Source organism: Oncorhynchus nerka, linkage group LG26 (assembly GCF_034236695.1).
Source record: "Oncorhynchus nerka isolate Pitt River linkage group LG26, Oner_Uvic_2.0, whole genome shotgun sequence".
NCBI lineage: Eukaryota > Metazoa > Chordata > Actinopteri > Salmoniformes > Salmonidae > Oncorhynchus > Oncorhynchus nerka.
The window spans coordinates 10844077-10862663 of NC_088421.1; the positions used below are offsets into that span (position 1 = coordinate 10844077).

At 49.6% G+C, this 18587-nt stretch overlaps 1 pseudogene; it reads left to right on the forward strand.

The window, feature by feature from the left end:
• The window catches only part of LOC115110869 (SH3 and cysteine-rich domain-containing protein 2-like), a 47022-nt pseudogene that overhangs the window by 19784 nt on the left and 8651 nt on the right, over positions 1-18587 (forward strand).

Below are 18587 nucleotides of genomic sequence, written 5' to 3' on the forward strand. Positions count from 1 at the left end.
TGCAGCTCCAGCGTCTGAAGCGCTCCCTCTCCTTTAAGACCCTGATGCGCAGTAAGAGCGTGGAGAACTTCTTCCAGAGGTCCTACAGTGACGCCCGTCTCCCCCCAGACTTCATCACCGACCCGCCACCCCCCTCCCCGCCCCTGGCTCTCCCTCGCCAGTGAATGCTCACCCTCCCGCTCTCCGTCACTCAGCCCCAACCCCTCCCTCTGCTCCCACTCCCCGTCTCTAAGCCCCTCCCCCTCGCTGTCTTCCAAGGCCCCGCCCCCAACCCGCCCACTGACGCTGGTGAACCACTGCTTCCAGGAGCACATTTTCCGCAAGCCCACCCACTGCCAGCTCTGCAAGCACCTGATCGTGGGTAAGGTGCCTACTTTACTCCCAGGCCTCTCGACACTACCAGCCTGCTTAGGCCTCAGTGTCTATGTAGGATTAGTTGCTTCATTCAGCCATTTCTCCTGGTTACTTGATCTTGTATTTCTAGCTGGTCAGTGTTATTACTTTATTAGGTCACTGCCACTATCCTAGAATCCACTTGACTATTAAGTGAACAGATTTCAAAGGCAGCACCTGACTAGGTAGCTAATGACTGGAATAATTAGTTGAAATTACTCGTCTAATTTCATTCCTATTCAGTAGCAATAACAATGTAATATTGATAACAGTGAAGCAAACATTAGGTGGATTATAATTGGAATTTATGCAGGAGAATAGCAGAGGTACCACAGGAATGGTATTACACTCCGCTCGGGTTTTCAGACATAAGCATACAGTATGATTGGAATGAGAAGCTGAGGGCAAGTCTAGTTTGCATGTTCACTTGCCCTTGATTTGATATGCTGCTGCGTGTGTAGAGGTTTAACATTCTCATACTCTTTTCCTCTTTGCTAAATCTACTTCCTGTCACCATGATTGATTGCAGAAGCTATTTTATTCCTCTTTGTTTTTGCTTGTGTTTTGCTTACGTCATCATTTTTCCTTCAACGCACCAGCTGATCCAGCTGTCCTGTAGCCTCATTGCTCCCACTCTTCTCTCTCTCTCCCAGCTGATCCAGCTGTCCTGTAGCCTCATTGCTCCCAGTCTCTCCTCTCTCTCTCCCAGCTGATCCAGCTGTCCTGTAGCCTGTAGCCTCATTGCTCCCGGTCTCTTCTCTTTCTCTCCCATTCTCTCTCTCCCAGTCTCTCCTCTTTCTCTCCCAGCTGTCCTGTAGCCTGCCTCATTGCTCCCAGTCTCTTCTCTTTCTCTCCCATTCTCTCTCTCCCAGTCTCTCCTCTTTCTCTCGCAGCTGATCCAGTTGTCCTGTAGCCTCATTGCTCCCAGTCTCTTCTCTCTCTCTCCCAGCTGATCCAGCTGTCCTGTAGCCTCATTGCTCCCAGTCTCTCCCAGTCTCTCCTCTTTCTCTCCCAGCTGATCCAGCTGTCCTGTAGCCTCATTGCTCCCAGTCTCTTCTCTTTCTCTCCCAGCTGATCCAGCTGTCCTGTAGCCTGCCTCATTGCTCCCAGTCTCTTCTCTCTCTCCCAGTCTCTTCTCTTTCTCTCCCATTCTCTCTCTCCCAGTCTCTCCTCTTTCTCTCCCAGCTGATCCAGCTGTCCTGTAGCCTCATTGCTCCCAGTCTCTTCTCTCTCTCTCCCAGCTGATCCAGCTGTCCTGTAGCCTCATTGCTCCCAGTCTCTTCTCTCTCTCTTCCAGCTGATCCAGCTGTCCTGTAGCCTCATTGCTCCCAGTCTCTTCTCTTTCTCTCCCAGCTGATCCAGCTGTCCTGTAGCCTCATTGCTCCCAGTCTCTTCTCTTTCTCTCCCAGCTGATCCAGCTGTCCTGTAGCCTCATTGCTCCCAGTCTCTTCTCTTTCTCTCCCAGCTGATCCAGCTGTCCTGTAGCCTCATTGCTCCCAGTCTCTTCTCTTTCTCTCCCAGCTGATCCAGCTGTCCTGTAGCCTGCCTCATTGCTCCCAGTCTCTTCTCTCTCTCCCAGTCTCTTCTCTTTCTCTCCCATTCTCTCTCTCCCAGTCTCTCCTCTTTCTCTCCCAGCTGATCCAGCTGTCCTGTAGCCTCATTGCTCCCAGTCTCTTCTCTCTCTCTCCCAGCTGATCCAGCTGTCCTGTAGCCTCATTGCTCCCAGTCTCTTCTCTCTCTCTTCCAGCTGATCCAGCTGTCCTGTAGCCTCATTGCTCCCAGTCTCTTCTCTTTCTCTCCCAGCTGATCCAGCTGTCCTGTAGCCTCATTGCTCCCAGTCTCTTCTCTTTCTCTCCCAGCTGATCCAGCTGTCCTGTAGCCTCATTGCTCCCAGTCTCTTCTCTTTCTCTCCCAGCTGATCCAGTTGTCCTGTAGCCTCATTGCTCCCAGTCTCTTCTCTTTCTCTCCCATTCTCTCTCTCCCAGCTGATCCAGCTGTCCTGTAGCCTCATTGCTCCCAGTCTCTTCTCTTTCTCTCCCAGTCTCTCCTCTCTCTCTTCCAGTCTCTCCCCTCTCTCTCCCAGCTGATCCAGCTGTCCTGTAGCCTGCCTCATTGCTCCCAGTCTCTTCTCTCTCTCTCCCAGCTGATCCAGCTGTCCTGTAGCCTGCCTCATTGTCCCAGTCTCTTCTCTCTCTCCCAGTCTCTCCTCTCTCTCTCCCAGCTGATCCAGCTGTCCTGTAGCCTCATTGCTCCCAGTCTCTCCTCTCTCTCTCTCCCAGTCTCTCCTCTTTCTCTTCCAGCTGATCCAGCTGTCCTGTAGCCTCATTGCTCCCAGTCTCTTCTCTTTCTCTCCCAGCTGATCCAGCTGTCCTGTAGCCTGCCTCATTGCTCCCAGTCTCTTCTCTCTCTCCCAGTCTCTTCTCTTTCTCTCCCATTCTCTCTCTCCCAGTCTCTCCTCTTTCTCTCCCAGCTGATCCAGCTGTCCTGTAGCCTCATTGCTCCCAGTCTCTTCTCTCTCTCTTCCAGCTGATCCAGCTGTCCTGTAGCCTCATTGCTCCCAGTCTCTTCTCTTTCTCTCCCAGCTGATCCAGCTGTCCTGTAGCCTGTAGCCTCATTGCTCCAGGTCTCTTCTCTTTCTCTCCCATTCTCTCTCTCCCAGTCTCTCCTCTTTCTCTCCCAGCTGATCCAGTTGTCCTGTAGCCTCATTGCTCCCAGTCTCTTCTCTCTCTCTCCCAGCTGATCCAGCTGTCCTGTAGCCTCATTGCTCCCAGTCTCTCCTCTCTCTCTCCCAGTCTCTCCTCTTTCTCTCCCAGCTGATCCAGCTGTCCTGTAGCCTCATTGCTCCCAGTCTCTTCTCTTTCTCTCCCAGCTGATCCAGCTGTCCTGCCTCATTGCTCCCAGTCTCTCTCTCTCTTTCTCTCCCAGTCTCCCAGTCTCTTCTCTCTCCCAGCTGATCCAGCTGTCCTGTAGCCTCATTGCTCCCAGTCTCTTCTCTTTCTCTCCCAGCTGATCCAGCTGTCCTGTAGCCTGCCTCATTGCTCCCAGTCTCTTCTCTCTCTCTCCCAGCTGATCCAGCTGTCCTGTAGCCTGCCTCATTGCTCCCAGTCTCTCTCTCTCTCCAGCTGTCCTGTAGCCTCATTGCTCCCAGTCTCTCTTTCTCTCCCAGCTCCCATTCTCTCATTCTCCCAGTCTCTTCTCTCTCTCCCAGCTGATCCAGCTGTCCTGTAGCCTCATTGCTTCTCCCAGTCTCTCTCTCTTCTCTCTCCCAGCTGATCCAGCTGTCCTGTAGCCTGCCTCATTGCTCCCAGTCTCTCTCTCTCTCCCAGCTGATCCAGCTGTCCTGTAGCCTGCCTCATTGCTCCCAGTCTCTTCTCTCTCTGTCCTCCCAGCTGATCCAGCTGTCCTGTAGCCTGCCTCATTGCTCCCAGTCTCTCTCTCTCTCTCTCCCAGCTGATCCAGCTGTCCTCTGCCCATTGTCAGTCTCTTCTCTCTCTCTCCCCGCTGATCCAGCTGTCCTGTAGCCTGTAGCCTCATTGCTCCAAGTCTCTTCTCTTTGCTCCCAGTCTCTCCTCTCTCTCTCCCAGCTGATCCAGCTGTCCTCCCAGTCTCTTCCTGCCTCATTGCTCCCAGTCCTTCTCTCTCTCCCAGTCTCTCTGTCTCTCCTCTCTCTTCTAGTATCTCCTCTATCTTCCAGTCTCTCCTCTCCAGTCTCTCCTCTCTCTCCTAGTTTCTCATCTCTCTCCCAGTCTCTCTCTCTCCTCTCTCTCCCAGTCTCTCCTCTCTCGCCTCTCTCTCTCCCAGTCTCTCCTCTCTCTTCCAGTCTCTCCTCTCTCTCTTCCAGTCTCTCCTCTCTCTTCCAGTCTCTCTTCTCTCTTCCAGTCTCTCCTCTCTCTCTCCCAGTCTCTCCTCTTTCTCTCCCAGCTGATCCAGCTGTCCTGTAGCCTCATTGCTCCCAGTCTCTTCTCTTTCTCTCCCAGCTGATCCAGCTGTCCTGTAGCCTGCCTCATTGCTCCCAGTCTCTTCTCTCTCTCCCAGTCTCTTCTCTTTCTCTCCCATTCTCTATCTCCCAGTCTCTTCTCTTTCTCTCCCAGCTGATCCAGCTGTCCTGTAGCCTCATTGCTCCCAGTCTCTTCTCTTTCTCTCCCATTCTCTCTCTCCCAGCTGATCCAGCTGTCCTGTAGCCTGCCTCATTGCTCCCAGTCTCTTCTCTCTCTCTCCCAGCTGATCCAGCTGTCCTGTAGCCTGCCTCATTGCTCCCAGTCTCTTCTCTCTCTCTCCCAGTCTCTCCTCTCTCTCGCCCAGCTGATCCAGCTGTCCTGTAGCCTGCCTCATTGCTCCCAGTCTCTCCTCTCTCTCTCCCAGCTGATCCAGCTGTCCTGTAGCCTGCCTCATTGCTCCCAGTCTCTTCTCTCTCTCTCCCAGCTGATCCAGCTGTCCTGTAGCCTGTAGCCTCATTGCTCCAAGTCTCTTCTCTTTCTCTCCCAGTCTCTCCTCTCTCTCTCCCAGCTGATCCAGCTGTCCTGTAGCCTGCCTCATTGCTCCCAGTCTCTTCTCTCTCTCCCAGTCTCTCTGTCTCTCCTCTCTCTTCCAGTGTCTCCTCTATCTTCCAGTCTCTCCTCTCTCATAGTCTCTCCTCTCTCTCTCCTAGTTTCTCATCTCTCTCCCAGTCTCTCTCTCTCTCTCTCTCCCAGTCTCTCCCTGTCTCTCTCCTCTCTCTCTCCTCTCTCTCCCAGTCTCTCCTCTCTCTCCCAGTCTCTCCTCTCTCTTCCAGTCTCTCCTCTCTCTTCCAGTCTCTCCTCTCTCTCTCCCAGTCTCTCCTCTCTCTTCCAGTCTCTCCTCTCTCTTCCAGTCTCTCCTCTCTCTTCCAGTCTCTCCTCTCTCTCCCAGTCTCTCCTCTCTCTTCCAGTCTCTCTCTCTTTCCAGTCTCTCCTCTCTCTTCCAGTCTCTCCTCTCTCACACAGTCTCTCCTCTCTCTCACAGTCTCTCCTCTCTCTCTCCCAGTCTCTCCTCTCTCTCACAGTCTCTCCTCTCTCTTCCAGTCTCTCCTCTAGTCTCTCCTCTCTCTTCCAGTCTCTCCTCTCTCTCCCAGTCTCTCCTCTCTCTTCCAGTCTATCCTCTCTCTCCCAGTCTCTCCTCTCTCTTCCAGTCTATCCTCCTCTCTCCTCCAGTCTCTCCTCTCTCTCCCAATCTCTCATCTCTCTCCCAGTCTCTCCTCTCTCCCTGTCTCTCCTCTCTCTTCCAGTCTCTCCTCTCTCTTCCAGTCTCTCCTCTCTCTCCAGTATCTCCTCTCTTCCAGTCTCTCCTCTCTCTCCCAGTCTGTCCTCGCTCTCTCCCAGTCTGTCCTCGCTCTCTCCCAGTCTCTCCTCTCTCTCCCAGTCTCTCCTCTCTCTCCCAGTCTGTCCTCTCTCTCCCAGTCTGTCCTATCTCTGTCTCTCCTCTCTCTCCCAGTCTGTCCTCTCTCTCCCAGTCTCTCCTATCTCTTCCAGTCTCTCCTCTCTCTCCTCTCTTTCCTCTCTCTCCCAGTCTCTCCTCTCTCTTCCAGTCTATCCTCTCTCTCTTCTCTCTTCCAATCTCTCCTCTCTCTCTTCTCTCTTCCAGTCTCTCCTCTCTCTCCCAGTCTCTCCTCTTTCTCTCCCATTCTCTCTCTCCCAGCTGATCCAGCTGTCCTGTAGCCTGCCTCATTGCTCCCAGTCTCTTCTCTCTCTCTCCCAGCTGATCCAGCTGTCCTGTAGCCTGCCTCATTGCTCCCAGTCTCTTCTCTCTCTCTCCCAGTCTCTCCTCTCTCTCTCCCAGCTGATCCAGCTGTCCTGTAGCCTGCCTCATTGCTCCCAGTCTCTCCTCTCTCTCTCCCAGCTGATCCAGCTGTCCTGTAGCCTGCCTCATTGCTCCCAGTCTCTTCTCTCTCTCTCCCAGCTGATCCAGCTGTCCTGTAGCCTGTAGCCTCATTGCTCCAAGTCTCTTCTCTTTCTCTCCCAGTCTCTCCTCTCTCTCTCCCAGCTGATCCAGCTGTCCTGTAGCCTGCCTCATTGCTCCCAGTCTCTTCTCTCTCTCCCAGTCTCTCTGTCTCTCCTCTCTCTTCCAGTGTCTCCTCTATCTTCCAGTCTCTCCTCTCTCATAGTCTCTCCTCTCTCTCTCCTAGTTTCTCATCTCTCTCCCAGTCTCTCCTCTCTCTCCTCTCTCTCCCAGTCTCTCCTCTGTCTCTCCTCTCTCTCCTCCTCTCTCTCCCAGTCTCTCCTCTCTCTTCCAGTCTCTCCTCTCTCTTCCAGTCTCTCCTCTCTCTTCCAGTCTCTCCTCTCTCTTCCAGTCTCTCCTCTCTCTTCCAGTCTCTCCTCTCTCTCTCCTAGTTTCTCATCTCTCTCCCAGTCTCTCCTCTCTCTCCTCTCTCTCCCAGTCTCTCCTCTGTCTCTCTCTCTCTCCTCTCTCTCCCAGTCTCTCCTCTCTCTTCCAGTCTCTCCTCTCTCTTCCAGTCTCTCCTCTCTCTTCCAGTCTCTCCTCTCTCTTCCAGTCTCTCCTCTCTCTTCCAGTCTCTCCTCTCTCTTCCAGTCTCTCCTCTCTCTCCCAGTCTCTCCTCTCTCCCAGTCTCTCCTCTCTCTTCCAGTCTCTCCTCTCTCTCCCAGTCTCTCCTCTCTCTTCCAGTCTCTCCTCTCTCTTCCAGTCTCTTCCTCTCTCTCTCTTCCAGTCTCTCTCTCTCCCAGTCTCTCCTCTCTCTTCCAGTCTCTCCCCTCTCTCACAGTCTCTCCTCTCTCTCACAGTCTCTCCTCTCTCTCTGTCCAGTCATTGCTCAGTCTCTCTCTCTCTCTCCCAGTCTATCCTCTCTCTCCTCCAGTCTCTCCTCTCTCTCCCAGTCTCTCATCTCTCGTCCAGTCTCTCATCTCTCGTCCAGTCTCTCCTCTCTCCCAGTCTCTCCTCTCTCTTCCAGTCTCTCCTCTCTCTCCCTTCTCTCCTCTCTCTCACAGTCTCCTCTATCTTCCAGTATCTCCTCTCTTCCAGTCTCTCCTCTCTCTCCCAGTCTGTCCTCGCTCTCTTCCAGTCTCTCCTCTCTCTCCCCTCTCTCTGTCTCTCCTCTCTCTCTGTCTCTCCTCTCTCTCCCAGTCTCTCCTCTCTCTTCCAGTCTATCCTCTCTCTCTTCTCTCTTCCAGTCTATCCTCTCTCTCTTCTCTCTTCCAGTCTATCCTCTCTCTATCAGTCTCTCCTCTCTCTCCCCTCTCTCCCAGTCTCTCCTCTCTCTCTGTCTCTCCTCTCTCTCCCCTCTCTCCCAGTCTCTCCTCTCTCTCCCTCTCTCCCAGTCTCTCTTCTCTCTTCCAGTCTATCCTCTCTCTCTTCTCTCTTCCAGTCTATCCTCTCTCTTCCAGTCTCTCCTCTATCTTTCAGTCTCTCCTCTCTCTCCCTGTCTCTCCTCTCTTCCTGTCTCTCCTCTCTCTTCCAGTCTCTCCTCTCTCCCAGTCTCTCCTCTCCTTAGGTGGTTGTAGAATTTAACGGCTCTTTTCTGGATTTTGATTAGTGGGTATCGGCCTAATTCTGCTCTGCATGCATTATTTGGTGTTTTACGTTGTACACAGAGGATATTTTTGCAGAATTCTGCGTGCAGAGTCTCAATTTGGTGTTTGTCCCATTTTGTGAAGTCTTGGTTGGTGAGCGGACCCCAGACCTCACAACCATAAAGGGCAATGGGCTCTATGACTGATTCAAGTATTTTTAGCCAAATCCTAATTGGTATGTTGAAATTTATGTTTCTTTTGATGGCATAGAATGCCCTTCTTGCCTTGTCTCTCAGATCGTTCACAGCTTTGTGGAAGTTACCTGTGGCGCTGATGTTTAGGCCAAGGTATGTATAGTTTTTTGTGTGCTCTAGGGCAACAGTGTCTAGATGGAATTTGTATTTGTGGTCCTGGTGACTGGACCTTTTTTGGAACACCATTATTTTGGTCTTACTGAGATTTACTGTCAGGGCCCAGGTCTGACAGAATCTGTGCATAAGATCAAGGTGCTGCTGTAGGCCCTCCTTGGTTGGTGACAGAAGCACCAGATCATCAGCAAACAGCAGACATTTGACTTCGGATTCTAGCAGGGGGAGGCCTCTCTTCCAGTCTATCCTCTCTCTCTTCTCTCTCTGTGTCTCCTCTCTCTCTCCCAGTCTCTCCTCTCTCTCTCCCAGTCTCTCCTCTCTCTCTCCCAGTCTGTCCTCTCTCTCTTCCAGTCTCTCCTCTCTTTCTTCCAGTCTTTCCTCTCTCCCAGTCTGTCCTCTGTCTCTCCCAGTCTCTTATCTCTCTGTCTCTCCTCTCTTTCCAGTCTCTCCTCTCTCTCCCAGTCTCTCCTCTCTCTCCCAGTCTCTCCTCTCTCTTCCAGTCTCTCCTCTCTCTTCCAGTCTCTCCTCTCTCTTCCAGTCTATCCTTTTCCAGTCTCTCCTCTATATTCCAGTCTCTCCTCTCTCTTCCAGTCTCTCCTCTCTCTTCTAGTCTCTCCTCTCTCTCCCAGTCTCTCCTCTCTCTCTCTCCCAGTCTCTCCTCTCTCTTCCAGTCTCTCCTCTGTCTCTCCTCTGTCTCCTCTCTCTCCCAGTCTCTCCTCTCTATCTTCCAGTCTCTCCTCTCCCTCTCCCAGTCTCTCCTCTCTCTTCCAGTATCCCCTCTCTTCCAGTCTCTCCTATCTATGTCTCCCCTCTCTCTCCCAGTCTGTCCTCTCTCTCCCAGTCTATCCTATCTCTGTCTCTCCTCTCTCTTTCAGTCTCTCCTCTCTCTCCTCTCTCTCTCCCAGTCTCTCCTCTCTCTCTCCCAGTCTCTCCTCTCTCTCTCCCAGTCTGTCCTCTCTCTCTTCCAGTCTCTCCTCTCTTTCTTCCAGTCTTTCCTCTCTCCCAGTCTGTCCTATCTCTGTCTCTCCTCTCTCTATCTCCTCTCCCAGTCTCTTCTCTCCCAATCTCTTCTCTCCCAGTCTCTTCTCTCCCAGTCTCTCCTCTCTCTGTCTCTCCTCTATCTGTCTCTACTCTCTCTCTCTGTCTGTCCTCTCTCTCTCCCAGTCTCTCCTCTCCAGTCTCTGCTGTCTCTGTGTCTCCTCTCTCTGTGTCTCTTCTTTCTCCCAGTCTGTTTTCTCTCTCTTCCAGTCTCTCCTCTCTCTCCCAGTCTCTCCTCTCCCTGTCTCTCATCTCTCATCAGTCTCTCCTCTCTCTGTCTCTCCCAGTCTCTCCTCTCTCTGTCTCTCCCAGTCTCTCCTCTCTCTCTCTCCCAGTCTCTCCTCTCTCTCTCCCAGTCTCTCCTCTCTCTGTCTCTCCTCTGTCTCTCCCAGTCTCTCCTCTCTCTGGCTCTACTCTCTCTGTGTCTCTTATCAGTCTCTCCTCTTTCTCTCTCTGTCTCTCCCCTGTCTCCTCTCTCTGTCCCTCCTCTCTCCCAGTCTCTCATCTCTCTCTGTCTCTCCGCTCTCTGTCTCTCCTCTCTCTCTGTCTCTCCTCTCTCTGTCTCTCCTTTCTCTGTGTCTCCTCTCTCTGTGTCCCCTCTCTCGCTCTAAGTCTCTCCTCTCTCTCTCTCTGTCTCTCTCCTCTCTCTGGCTCTCCTCTCTCTCTCCCAGTCTATTCACTCTCTCTCCCAGTCTCTCCTCTGTCTCTCCTCTCTCTGTCTCTCCGCTCTCTGTCTCTCCTCTCTCTGTGTCTCCTCTCTCTCTCCCAGTCTCTCCTCTCTCTCTCCCAGTCTGTCCTCTCTCTCTTCCAGTCTCTCCTCTCTTTCTTCCAGTCTTTCCTCTCTCCCAGTCTGTCCTCTGTCTCTCCCAGTCTCTCCTCTCTCTGTGTCTCTTATCAGTCTCTCCTCTTTCTCTCTCTGTCTCTCCCCTCTCTCCTCTCTCTGTCCCTCCTCTCTCCCAGTCTCTCCTCTCTCTCTGTCCCTCCTCTCTCCCAGTCTCTCCTGTCTCTCTGTCTCTCCTCTCTCTGTCTCTCCTTTCTCTGTGTCTCCTCTCTCTGTGTCCCCTCTCTCGCTCTAAGTCTCTCCTCTCTCTCTCTCTGTCTCTCCTCTCTCTCTCTCTCTCTGGCTCTCCTCTCTCTCTCCTCTCTCTGGCTCTCCTCTCTCTCTCCCAGTCTATTCTCTCTCTCTCCCAGTCTCTCCTCTGTCTCTCCGCTCTCTGTCTCTCCGCTCTCTGTGTCTCCTCTCTCTCTCTCCCAGTCTCTCCTCTCTCTCTCCCAGTCTGTCCTCTCTCTCTTCCAGTCTCTTATCTCTCTGTCTCTCCTCTCTTTCCAGTCTCTCCGCTGTCTCTCCTCTCTATGTCTCTCTTCTCTCCCTGTTTCTCCCCTCTCTCCCAGTCTCTCCTCACTCTCTTCCAGTCTCTCCTCACTCTCTTCCAGTCTCTCCTCTCTCTCCCAGTCTCTCCTCTCTCTCCCAGTCTCTCCTAGTCTATGCTCTCTGCCTCCCAGTCTCTCCTTTCTCTCCCACTCTCCTCCCCTCCCAGTTTGTAACAGAACTGAGCTTGAGCAAATAGAAGATTCAGTTCAGTTCATGTATTGTTTGGTTAGTGTTTCCACATCTTTGTTATGGATTGGTAATCATAGGGCTCTAGACTAAATCCTTCTAAACATTATTTTTGGCACCAGTGAATAAGTAAACCTTGAACTGGAAATAAATTGTTTGGATGACTCAAAACAATGCAGCTGAATGACATAGGGATTGTCTTCTCACTCTCCAACATATAATTTGTTTTGCATTTTTCTTTTATATCTTAGAAAAAGGACAGAACGTTTTTCCACTCTAACTAGGCTTGTTCCTAAGACAATGCTTGATGAGAATTGGTGTGACTAAAAACCAAATAGAACCCAAATGCCTCCAGCTGTTAGTCAGTCTCTCTATGTTTTGAGAGGGACCGTTGATAATGCACTGCTTAGTTCAGCAAGCAGTGCAGCACAATAGAAGTAGGGCAGTGCTTGATCAACCCTCTCTGGACGACTGAGATGAGATTTACATCAAACAGGAACCTGCTTTGATCACATGCCAACCTTATTTATTACTACATTCTGTCTCTCTCTTCCTCTCTCTCAATCCCCCCTCTCTCTCACCCCCTCTCTCAACCTCCCCCCTCTCTCTTTTCTCTCTCTCTCTAACCACTCCTCACTCTCCCCCTCTCCCTCTCTCTCTCAATTCAATTCAAGGGGCTTTATTGGCATGGGAAACATCTGTTAACATTGCCAAAGCAAGTGAATTAGATAATATGCTAAATTGAAATAAACAATCAAAATGAACAGTAAACATTACACCCACAGACGTTCCAAAAGAATAAACACATTACAAATGTCATAATATGTGTATATATACACAGTGTTGTAACAATGTACAAATGGTTAAAGTACAAAAGGGAAAATAAATAAACATAAATATGGGTTGTATTTACAAAGGTGTTTGTTCTTCACTGGTTGCCCTTTTCTTGTGGCAACAGGTCACAAATCCTGCTGCCGTGATGGCACACTGTGGTATTTCACGTAGTAGATATGGGAGTTTATCAAAATCGGGAATGTTTTCGAATTCTTTGTGGGTCTGTGTAATCTGAGGGAAATATGTGTCTCTAATATGGTCATCTATTTGGCAGGAGGTTAGGAAGTGCAGCTCAATTTCCACCTCATTTTGTGGGTCAGTGTGCACATAGCCTGTCTTCTCTTGAGAGCCAGGTCTGCCTACGGCAGCCTTTCTCGATAGGAAAACTATGCTCACTGAGTCTGTTAGGGTGTGCAGGGTGAATATGTGGTCTGTTGTACGATCATTTGGTAAAAAGCCAATTTGACATTTGCTCAGTACATTGTTTTCACTGAGGAAATGTACAAGTCTGTTGTTCATTTTAATGCAGAGGATTTTACCAAGGTTACTGTTGACGCATATCCCATGATAGTTATCGGGGTCAGACTTGTCTCCACTTTTGGATTGAGGTGATCAGTCCTTGGTTCCAAATATTGGGGAAAATGCCAGACCTAAGGATGATGTTAAAGAGTTTTAGTATAGCCAATTGGAATTTGTTATCTGTATATTTTATCATTTCATTGAGGATACCATCAACACCACAGGCCTTTTGGGGTTGGAGGGTTTTTATTTTATCCTGTAGTGAATTAAAGGTAATTGGAGAATAAAGTGGGTTCTGTTAGTCTTTAATAGTTGATTCTAAGATTTGTATTTGATCATGTATATGTTTTTGTTCTTTATTCTTTGTTATAGAACCAAAAAGATTGGAGAAGTGGTTTACCCATACATCTCCATTTTGGATAGATAATTCTTCGTGTTGCTGTTTGTTTAATGTTTTCCAATTTTCCCAGAAGTGGTTAGAGTCTATGGATTCTTCAATTACATTGAGCTGATTTCTGATGTGCTGTTCCTTCTTTTTTCATAGTGTATTTCTGTATTGTTTAAGTGATTCACCATAGTGAAGGTATAGACTCAGGTTTTCCGGGTCTCTATGTTTTTGGTTGGACAGGTTTCTCAATTTCTTTCTTAGGTTTTATCATTCTTCATCAAACCATTTGTCATTGTTGTTCATTTTCTTCGGTTTTCTGTTTGACATTTTTAGATTTGATAGGGAAGCCGAGAGGTCAAATATACTGTTAAGATTTTCTACTGCCAAGTTTACACCTTCACTATTACAGTGGAACATTTTGTCCAGGAAATTGTCTAAAAGGGATTGAATTTGTTGTTGCCTAATTGTTTTTTTGGTAGGTTTCCACACTACAGTACTACTGCCAAGAGATGAGCTATAGCTGTACCTACCATAGGAGTCCCCTCGAAGCCTACCATTGACTATGTACATACACAGCGTGTGACAGAGCTGCAGGAGTTGTGGCCCGATTTTGTTAGTTATGTTGTCATAGTTGTGCCTAGGGGCTCATATGTGGGAGGGAATGCTGTCACCTCCACCTCTGAGGATGTCAGGTTCTTGTCCGGTTCTGGCATTTAGGTCGCCACAGACTAGTACATGTCCCTGGGTCTGGAAATGATTGATTTCCCCCTCCAGGATGGAGAAGCTGTCTTCATTAAAGCATGGGGATTCTAGTGGGGGGATATAGGTAGCACACAGGAGGACATTCTTCTCCTTTAAGATAATTTCCTTTATATATTCCTCTATACCAAATTAGCATACCCCCAGAGTCCCTTCCCTGTTTCACACCTGGTAGTTTGGTGGATGGGACTACCAGCTCTCTGTAACCTAGAGGGCAACCAGTGGGTCCGTCTCCTCTATACCAGGTTTCTTGTAGGATGACAATGTCTGTATTTCTGATTTCTTTGATGAAGTCCAGGTTCCTGCTCTTTAGGCCAAATGCCTCAGGCCTTGGATATTCCAGGATGAGGCCTTGGATATTCCAGGATGAGATAGTGAAGGCTTTGTGTTCCATAAAGTGTCCAATGATGTTGGTCATGCGGTTTGGCCTCAGGCCAGTAAGTGTGAGCAGAGCCTGTTGAGCATCTGGTACATGCCATTGCCTTGGGTTAGTGTAAGAGTTGGGGTCGGGTCTGTTTGCCTGCTCACTGCCTGGGTGTATGTGTGACTTCCATGTTGAGGCCCTCTTTGTGGGGATGGGGTGAGCAGGAGGGGCATAAGTCTGATCTGACGGGGCCTAAATGGGGTGTGGGCATGGTTGACTTGGGGGGGTGGATGATGTCTGGATGTAGGTCCTCTCAGCGTGGGTCTGGGGGGGGGGGGGTGTCTATTGATCTGTTGCTCCTGTGTGAAGTGTTGGGGCTGCGTTTGAGAGCGATGTCCTTTAGGGTCCGGGCGAAGGTGGGCACTGCTGCCTTGTATAGGTGGACCTGGTCATAGATGCTGTTCAAGTCCAGGGTGGAGTGGTGGGCCGGGTAAACATTTGGTTTTGAGGCACAGTCACGGGAAATACCTGCGTTTTCCCGCTGTATGGTATTAGGGTGGAAATATTTTTGTGGTAGCAGGGTGGATGTAGCTTAATTTTGTGCTATTTTCTCGTGTCTTAACATTCTTTACATACACAGGGTAGTGTATTTTAATTACCTCTGAACAGCGGGAGGCAGCCTCTAAGGCCTCTCCATTTGGTTGGAGTCGACTGTGTGACTCTCCTGCCATTGTTGCGCTAAAGGGCTTTGACACCTCTCACTTGACACGTCAGTGCTAATTGAAGTTGTATCAAGCTTGGTAGCCTTCATTTAGCATTCAGTCCTCATAAAGTAATGTATTTTTCTTCTTGGCTTTTGGAAATAAAATATAGCTTCGGACTAAACATTAGTCACTCAGTTCCAGGTTGGATGGTGTTTTCAGGTTTCGGTTGTTTTCCAGAGAATTTGCTGTCCTGCTTTGGAATAATAATCTTTGGTAGTTGTAAGCCTCCCAGGTGATTCCAAAATCAGGTTGTAGATTTAGAGTTTTGATTTGGAGTGAAGGTTATGTTGTAGAGGGTAGCATCCTGTATATGTTATGTTGTAGAGGGTAGCATCCTGTATATGTTATGTTGTAGAGGGTAGCATCCTGTATATGTTATGTTGTGTTGTAGAGGGTAGCATCCTGTATATGTTATGTTGTAGAGGGTAGCATCCTGTATATGTTATGTTGTAGAGGGTAGTATCCTGTATATGTTATGTTGTAGAGGGTAGCATCCTGTATATGTTCCTGACAAAAAAAAATTCCTGACAAAAAAATGTTTATCTATCTTTTTTTTAAGAACATGCTGAAAAATGCAGGAGCTCATCTGCTCATGACCTCTTCTCTGTCTCTCTCTCTCTCTCTGTCTGTAGGTAACTCTAAACAGGGTCTTCGGTGTAAAACCTGTAAGATGGGTGCTCACCTGTGGTGCACCTCAGAGTTGTCCCAGCAGCCCTGCAATGGAAAGGTATGTCCCCTGTCCTGGTCTACAGATCTGGACACACACACCACACACACTCCCCCTGCAGTACTGGCCCCAAGGCTGAATCAGTGCTTCTCAAGGTCCTGTCCATGTATGCAGTAAAAGCTGCTAACAGTATGGGCACACATATGGAATGGGCAGTGAGTATGCAGCAGTGTTTGTAGGTGTGTGTGCGTGCGTATGCATTTGTGTACAGCTGTGTGTGCATAGATACTGCTGATGCTGTTGAAACCGGTCCGTTAATCAGTGGTCAGAGTGGTCCCTCTAGTAGAAGGCAGAAGCTCCCCTGTCTGAATTCTCCCTCTCTGTTTCAAACCACACATGATCCTTCTTGATCCCTTCAAGGATGCCAGATAGAAGTCATTGGTATGCAGGGGAAGTCAGGTCCCTGAACAACGTTGTTTGAAATTCACTGAGGAACTCAGGAGCTGTTGGATGTAGAAGAAAATACTGTACTGAGTAGTTGAGAGGGAGTGTGTGATAGAGAGAGAAATGGAGAGAGAGAGATGGAGATATGGATAGATAGATGGATAGATAGATAGATAGATAGATAGATAGATAGATAGATAGATAGATAGATAGATAGATAGATAGATAGATAGATAGATAGATAGATAGATAAGCCAGAATATCTTTGGAAGGAACAAAGGAACACCATTCATCCCTGTTACTCTGCCCCTGCCTTATAACCGTGCTGATAGCTCATCTCAATGTCAGCACACAGGGAAATCAACATCTCCATTGAAACAGTCCCCGTGCCTAATTCAGTGTGAAATTGTTTGTGTGTTCTGTGTGCAGTTGGGAACGTGTAAGTAGGCTGCGTACTTGTGTGAGTGCTTCAATATGTGTGTGTGAGTGTGCCCGCGTGTGCCCGCGCAAGGTTGCGCGTGTCGAGACCCCGGCAGCAGGTTTAATTGATTTACAATTAAGCCAGAGAAAACACAGTGATGCTAGCAATATTACTTCTCGCAGGATACTCATGTATTGACTTTTGGCAACTGTTGGTCAGACTGTTGCTGCTAAGTCCGCCCTATCTCGTCCTCTCTCTCTACTTCAATTACTGTAATGTAATTCTATACATTAGCTGAATAAAAACCCAGAACTACAGGCTATAAAAATGAATGAATGTAAACAGAAAATCCATATTATTCTCCCTCCTCTGTGTGTGTTAGTCTGGGGTCGGGGCCTTCAAGCGGAACTTCAGCTCTCCCATGCTGGTTAACGAACAGCTGGCTGTCGTCAGGAGGTGCAGCCCACCCAAGGTGAGCATGCCCAGTAAAGAAAATGTGTGTGTGTGTGTGGAATTGTTGTATCTGCATCCATGTGTGGGGTGTCATGCATATGAAGACGTGTGTATTCTGCACGTGTCTATCTGCATGTGTGTGTCGTATCCTAGCCCCAAGAGGAAGTGGACGTGATTAAAGTCCTTCACCCTATAGAATAGATCCTTATGAATAAGGGCCAGCTCTCATTCCACCTGCTGTCCTTTCCTTCTTCCCTGTTTCCTTCCTCCTTCCGTCCATCAGTGTTCCATTAACCTGCCCCCTCCCCCCCACCACCATAACCCCAGGTCTGTCACTTTGACGTCGGGGCTTGTGTTCCAAAATGGGACCCTATCCCCTTGGCACTATAAAGGGAATGGGGTGCTGTTTGGGACTCACCTTGGGTCTGAGCCAGGGCAGGCTGGGATTATCACCTGTCATTACACACATCAGGTAGTACAGAACAGCCCACCTCGCTGCCATTACAGTGACGGTTGAGCAGGGAAATGACTGGTTTAAATTGATGGAGCTCTACCTGGAACAGCGAACCAGTCCCAACTGATTCTCACTCTGACCGAAACTGAAAAAACATCAACTCAATACAGCCTCTACCACTAATGCTTGACTTTCATCTCACAGAGCACTGAAACGACAATGTACTTCCTGAAAATACAAAGTGCAAACTTGTAAAGAGCCTTGGACTTCACTGGTGCCCTCTGCCAGATCTTCAGTAGGTCACTGTCTGTCTGGGACTGGGTCATTACACCTATATTTAGAGCTCTGGGCTGGGCCTCCCTTAACGTCAGTTATGACGGCAGTTCCCAATCTCTGATGCTGCTTGTCTGTGCGTGTGTTCCTGTAAAGGTTTAAATATCTGTGTGTGTTTTCAGGGGCAGGCCGGGGGCGTGGGGTGGACCCTATTTACGCAGCCCTGCGCTATGGGACGTCCCTGGCACAGATGAGCCGCTCCAGTTTTGGGAGCGTGTCCGAGTCGCCCACGCACAGCCAGGTATGACGTCACCACCTGTACCACGGGGACACGCAGCCTGTTAATTAGTGGCTCTATAGAGGGGGCCTTCACCTTCATGTGACCCTGTACCCAATCTCCACATGCTCCATCACCTGCATGTGAGCCTGTACCCAATCTCCATCACCTGCATGTGACCCTGTACCCAATCTCCACATGCTCCATCACCAGCATGTGACCCTGTACCCAATCTCCACATGCTCCATCACCTGCATGTGACCCTGTACCCAATCTCCACATGCTCCATCACCTGCATGTGACCCTGTACCCAATCTCCACATGCTCCATCACCTGCATGTGAGCCTGTACCCAATCTCCATCACCTGCATGTGACCCTGTACCCAATCTCCACATGCTCCATCACCTGCATGTGACCCTGTACCCAATCTCCACATGCTCCATCACCTGCATGTGACCCTGTACCCAATCTCCACATGCTCCATCACCTGCATGTGACCCTGTACCCAATCTCCACATGCTCCATCACCTGCATGTGACCCTATTTCTCTTGTTCTCCTGTTGTGTTTCTAGCAAAACCAGCAAATCTCCCTCACTTCAACTAGCGTTCTTAGCTACAGTATATCTGGATGACTCAGAGCCTGAGAGTCTGTTCTCGGTCAACTTACCTGGTAAAATTAGGGTTTGACGTAGAAAACTACAGAAACACATTTAGTGTCTCGATGTGTCCCGAGTTTGTCCTCTCTCACTCTGTTCCATCTTTTTTGTCTTAAATCCCTCTTTTTCCATTTCTTTTCTCTGTTTCTCAGGGTGAAGGAGGAGAGGAGGGGGAGCAGAGGCAGTACAGCATGGAGGAGGAGATGCCACAGGAGACAGGGGGTAAGAACACGTGTGTGTGTGTGTTCGCGTGTGTGTGCCCTCATGTATTTATGTGTGTGTGTGTCTGTTCGCGTGTGTGTGCCCTCATGTATTTATGTGTGTGTGTGTCTTGAGTATGTACATCCTTGCTTGCTGTCTGACCTGATCGTTCAGGCTGAGTGACGCATCTCCTTGTCTGTCAGATCTGCCTCCGTGTGAAAACGAGAAGGCGGAACCTGAGGGTGGGGACAGCGAGCAGCTCCAGGAGCCTGTAGAG